Source organism: Delphinapterus leucas, chromosome 7 (genome assembly GCF_059928025.1).
Source record: "Delphinapterus leucas isolate spDelLeu-1000000601 "Yukka" chromosome 7, BTC_Dleu_Yukka2, whole genome shotgun sequence".
In the NCBI taxonomy this organism is placed as follows: Eukaryota; Metazoa; Chordata; class Mammalia; order Artiodactyla; family Monodontidae; genus Delphinapterus; species Delphinapterus leucas.
Window position 1 is genome coordinate 88,557,006 of NC_143135.1, and position 6,722 is coordinate 88,563,727.

Below are 6,722 nucleotides of genomic sequence, written 5' to 3' on the forward strand. Positions count from 1 at the left end.
AAATATATATTAAACTTGCCAGCAAAAGCTCTTTAGCCCAACAGAAAGTGGGCCAGAGTTAGAAGACACTCTCACCACACTTGTTTTGTCAGTTTTAGGCTGCAGTTTATATAAACCTGGGCCCCCAAACCTGATAGGTGTTAGCCTTACACAGGTGCTGTCCTTTAGGATAATTGACAGCTTTTTCCAGGTCCGCATCAGATTGCTCCTTGGCATATGCAGAGTGGGTTCCTTACTTAAAGTGTTTAAAGATCTTCCAACTGAATTTCTATCTTCTATTTTGCTCTTAAAGTCTTACCTTTTATGAATCAAGCCTTCTCCTTCCATATCCTAAGAGCCTACATTCCAATATTTTTGTCTCTCATAACCATCAACATATTAAAGATGTTTGTCTTGGATCTATTCTGAAACTAAAGACAACTCTCTTTGAATAGTCATTATATTGACTACACACATTTTCCACTAAAATGCTTATTTGTAAAATAAGTGGACGAGACCTCAAAGTTTATCTAGTCTCACTAGCTCTCAAAGCGTAGATCGCTGATCACCTGATTTGGACCCACTGAGCTGCTTGTTAAAAATGCAGATTCCAGGACCTTATCCCAGATCCACTGAATCAATACTTCTGAAGGCATACCTGGGAATCAGTATTTAACAAGTTCCCTCTGGTGATTCTTATACTCACTAAATTTAAGAACCACAACACCTGGCATATGTCTTTAACACCCATCATAAGTGGTCGTTCAGGTTCTCTGTCACTGAAAAAGAATTCATTCTCTTACAAGGAAGCCCATTTCTTTTCTAAAAAGTTCCAAATGCCAGGAGGTCCTTCCTCTCCTTGAGAAACTACATCCAACTCTTTGATTCTCTATATTTGTAGCCTAATTGTTTCCCTCTGGGACCATACAGATTGTATCTAATCCTCCACCACATGAAGACGCTTCAAATACTAGCTATTCAGCATCCCTTGAGACTCCTCTTTGGGGGCGGTGGCTAACTATTCTTAGCTTTTCCACAGTTCTTCCCATAAACATGTTACTCAGACATTGTGCCATGCTCAGCACTCACATCTGGATGAGTTTCAGGTGCATCAGTAACCCTCTTTCAAAGTGTAAAGCCCAGAAGCCCAATGTTCCCAATGTGTGCTCTGCCATGACAGAATAGAATGGGACTATTAACCTCCCTTGCTCTGAATACTGTATTTCTAGAACACAGCCTCAGGTGGCATTCGCCTTGGTGGTAGTGGCATCATACCTCTGCTTCACGCTGAACTAGCACTTAGTCTTTTCCGCTAATGTTATTGTTTTTGTCACATCTTTCCTTCCTGCACAATATAATGCTTAAGAATATGGACTTTGAGAAGACCTGAATAGACATTTTTCCAAAGAGGGAATGCAGATGGCCAGCAGGCACATGAAAAGATACTCAGCATCACTAATCATCAGGGAAATGCAACCCCAAACCGCAATGAGATATCACCTCACACCTGTCAGAATGGCTATCATCAAAAAGAACACAGGTAACAAATGTTAGTGAGGATGTAGAGAAAAGGGGATCCTTGTACACTGTTGGCGGGAATGTAAGTTGGTGCAGCCACTGTGGAAAACTGTATGGACGTTCCTCAAAAAACTAAAAATAGAACTACCATATGACCCATCAATTCCACTCCTTCTGGGTATACACCAAAAAATAGCAAAAACATTAATTTGGAAAGAAAATATGCACCCCAGTGTTCATAGCAGCATTATTTACAATTGCCAAGATACGGAAGCAACCTACATGTCCATCAACAGATGAATGGATAAAGAAGATGTGGCATACACACACACACACACACACGCACACATGCACACACGCACACACAATGGAATACTACTCAGCCATAAAAAAGAACAAAATTTTGCCATTTGCAGCAACATGGATAGACTTGTAGGGCATTATGCTAAGTGAAGCAAATCAGAGAAAGCCAAATACTGTCTGATATCACTTATATGTGGAATCTAAAAAAATACAAAAACTAGTGAATATAACAAGAAAAGAAGCAGACACAGCTATAGAGAACAAGCTAGTGATTATCAGTGAGGTGGGGGGAAGGGGCAATATAGGGGTGGGGGAGTGGGGGGCACAAACTATTGGGTGTAAAATACAGACAATATTTTGTAACAAGTGTAAATGGAAAGTAACCTTTAAAAATGTATTAAAATATTTTTTAATTTTTTAAAAATAAATTAAAAAAATTTTTAATATATGGGCTTTGGAGTCAGACAGGACTAGGTATAAATGGCAACTTTACAACTCACTATCCATGTAACCTTGGGCAACTTGCTTAACTTTTTGTTTGTTTGTTTGTTTGGGGGTTTTTTTTTTGCGGTATGTGGGCCTCCCACCGCTGTGGCCTCTCCCGTCGCGGAGCACAGGCTCCGGACGCGCAGGCTCAGCGGCCATGGCCCAAGGACCCAGCCGCTCCGCGGCATGTGGGATCCTCCCGGACCGGGGCACGAACCTGCGTTTCCTGCATTGGCAGGCGGACCCTCAACCACTGTGCCACCAGGGAAGCCCCTTGCTTAACTTCTTGAACTTTCATTTGCCTGTCTGTGAAATTGGGAGGGATGATAGTGACCTTATAGTGTTGTTAGCAAGCTACAGTCAATAATGTTTTGTATTAAAGTACCTGGTGGCAGGTATGTAGCAGTTGTTACAGGAAGGCAGTACAGCAGAGTAGTTAACAAATCAGCTATAAGATCAAGCGTCATGGGATTGACTCCCAGTCCTCTAGCTTACTAGAAACTTGGAGAGGTTTCTCAACTGCTTTAATCTTCAAAATATCATCTGTAAAAAGGTGGGTAAGACGTGTACTTAAGGTCTTGGAATCAGACTGCCAGATTTGGATCCTAACTGAATTTACTGGATATACTAAGTACTCAAAAGTGCCCTTCTTATTAATAAATGTAAGTTTACATTTATCATTTTATTATGTCTTTTCTAATGCTTTTGTGGATTAAATAGAGTAAAAGATAACTACATATTCAGCTGTACCTGTCATATATCATTGTGTTAAATTTAGAGCATTAGGGAATCAAGATTATTTGTGACCCTGATTTTGTCATCCACTAAATTCTCTTATCTTTTTGGCTACATGTTATCTGTAAATTTGACAAGAATATGTCCTCCTACAAGTAATAAATAAACAAGCTGAATAGTATTAAGATCAAGAAGAGTGATTTGACAGAATCCTAGGAGATCCCGCTTCAAAATGGTGTTCCTTCACTAGTCATTTTCACTTCAACCAATTAATTCTATCGTAAAATGAATTTCACTCAAAACTTCAAAATGAATGGAAAGTCAAATTAATTTTAGGATCTACTATGCTTATATTTTACTAGCAAGACAAAAATTATATCTAGTGACAACTACACAAAGAAAAGAAATATTTCAAGTGATTCTAGAACACATTGGAATATATTCTAGAGAAAACTATGAAGATGTGTTTTTTAAATGTCATTCTGTACCATGTTTACAGTAATATTAGTATTACAATTTGAAGGTATATATATATATATAATATATACATATAGAGAGAGAGAATAGAATAGGGTAATATACATATTTACTTCCATGTTGTCATGTACTAAGATTTTCAATGTAAGGAAAAAAAATAAAAGTACAAACTCAAAGAAATTAAGTAAAAATCCTATAATGTTAAATTTGAAATGGCACTATTAATCTGAACTTGTGATTTTTTTAACATACTAAAATATGTATTTTAGTTCTGTCCACTAAAAAGGCCTAGAATCAATAAATAATGCTAGCACTCATTTTGTGGTCTCTAATTACAATTTCCCACTTTAAAAAAAAATCCTTGGAGAAATGGTCGATTCCAGTCCTCATTGAGGTAATATGTTAGGTTAGCCTGCGATGTATTATACCAGAAAGCCAGAAAGCTATAAAAAACCAATGGGTCAGGTCAAAAGATACAAAAGCCTATGTGAAGAGCTCCCACTGGCCAACAATAAGTCCTTCCCCTCCTCAGCGTCAATACAATCATCCCCCAATACTGGAACTATCAGATGATGGCTCAAGGCTCTATCTCTCATGGGGAATTACTCTCAGAAACCACCTCATGGTATAGTTATCCCTTGCCCAAGGGGTGGCCTGCAACCATGGACTGGCTAGTGCAGGGGTACAAAAGCCTGGCCCCCATGTTCAATTTGCAACAACTCTGAAGGGCCATCCCATCTCCAGAGCTCCCAATGAGATAGGCAGAGGCCTCTACTACAAGCAAATCACTGGTCCACCTCTCCCTCTACCCGATCCTATCTTTCTCACTCCCTTATGTGTGTATTTCTCAAGAAAACTCCCCAATAGACTTTCTGCATGCAACTCCCCATCTCAGAGTCTATTCCTAAGGAGCCTAGTCTAAGACAGTTTGTAACAGGAATGTGTAAGGAAGCAGAGTCTAAAATGGGATTTGGGAAGTGGATTACTCACCTGCTGGCTGGAATAAAAACCTCATGGCTGGTGGTACTAGAATATGGATATAGATGGCTCCTGACATGCTGGAGTGCTGTGATTGTTACAAACTTCATCAGTGATGAACTGAGATGGAACACATATTAGGAGGTGCACTGGCTAGTGTAATATCTTTGATGATTAAGATGTATGAGAAATGGTAATATAAGGACCTTAGAAACAGATGGGTGAGCACCTTGATGTCTAGTAATGGAACGATTTAATAAGGCTAGCTCAATTCAATTCAGTAAGTATTTAAGTGTCTACTATAAGCACAGAACACATAAGATAAAGGTGAGACTAGGAGCTTAATGTCCTTTTACTTCCACAGTATCTTACTTATTTCAGCTTCTCCTGATATATTTCTCATTCCCCTCACTCAGTGGCAGGAGTTCCCAAACTGCTGTACTTGGAATCACCTAAATATCTTTTTTAAATGCCTGGCTCCTACCCCCTGGACATTCTGATTTAATTGGGATGGAGTGCAACCTGGGCATCAGGATTTTTTAAAGATCTCCAAGTGAGGGCTTCCCTGGTGGCGCAGTGGTTGAGAGTCCGCCTGCCGATGCATGTCCCGGTCGGGGAAGATCCCACATGCCGTGGAGCGGCTGGGCCCGTGAGCCATGGCCGCTGAGCCTGCGCGTCTGGAGCCTCTTCTCCTCAACGGGAGAGGCCACAACAGTGAGAGGCCCACGTACGGAAAAAAAAAAAAAAAGATCTCCAAGTGATTCTAATGAGCAGCAAGGGTGGAATATTGTTAAGATAGATATCTCCTAGCTATCAAGGAGATTTTATTTTACACTTTTGATTGCTTAGTAATGCCTTAAGCTTAACAAAAATTGTTATGACAAATTCACATCATTTATTCTCATCTTTTCTAGCCTTTGCTGAGATAACTTTTCCAAAGATTTTTTTTTTAACTTATGTTAGCGGTGACAAAATTGAAAATCAGAACAACTACTCATATATTGCTGAAATAAAATCTGCTTCAGAACCAAAGGCAACATATGTTATTAGCACATACTCAAATTTTTCCTTTTCAAATGGTTTGTGTTTGCATTTACAACATTAAAATGGTGTTTAATAATTCGTTCACTATTTCACCTTCCCGATGACATGCCATTCTATTGCCCTCTGAGTTGGTGAAACACATTAGCTGATGAGGCTTTGAACCCTTTACTAGCATTGTTTTCTGCAACAGGTCCAGGCAGGCCTTGGAAATTGTGAATAGAACAGTAGAATAACAGTGTACTTAGACTTCAGGAAAGAACAATCAAACAGAAACTATACGTCATGCAAGACTTCCTTCAGTTACTTGTTTATGATGATCTTAAACACCTTATTAAAATCACCTCCTACACATTAATGACAATTATACCTTCTGTTATAATTAACTTTTACTCAGTGTATTCAGTGACTATCTACTACATATTAGACACTTCTACATGCTGTGGGCTTAAAAAAAAATTTCAACTTTCCTTTCTAGAAGTTTATGATCTAGAAAAGAGCTCAGATATGTACACAAGACCATTTGGATACAGAGCTTGAGAAATGGGATACTCCAAAATTACTTCAAGTTTCAAGCATTAGTAACCAAGACAATAATGTTATCATTGAAATAACTGAGTTCAGCAGAAGAACCCGTATAAAAAGAACAACGGTTGGTTCAGATTGAGGTCTACTGAGTTTTTTATGGCAATTTAATACCCATATAGTAATGTCCACTGAAAGGAAACTAGAATTTAGCAGACGGTTCAGCCTGGGTGAGCCTAATCCAACTTCATATTTAAGTAGAACAGAAAATGGGTGTTGAGTTTAGAAGACCAAAAAATCAGCTCTCCCACTGTTTTTAAGTAATGTCCAGAATTCCCACTATCAGACATTTATTCCCTGATTAAGACATTGTCTCTCCAGGATTTCCTTTTGGAAAATGTCAGATGGGTTATCCATAGTAAAACAAAAGAATTGTGTTCTGGCTGGAGAGGCTTGGAAGAGCAGAGAAAGCCTGGTGGAGGCACCACAGAAAATGGGGGATACATGAGATTTCTGGTCACTCAGAATGAGGATGAAGAACAGAAGGAAACAGAGCATCACAGACATACTTTACCTTCTCATTAAGCCTGGAACAGAGATTCAAATGGTTTAAAACATGAAAGTAACCAAAATGACCTTGTAGAAGTAGCAGTTTCCAGAATCACACTTCTTCATTTTAA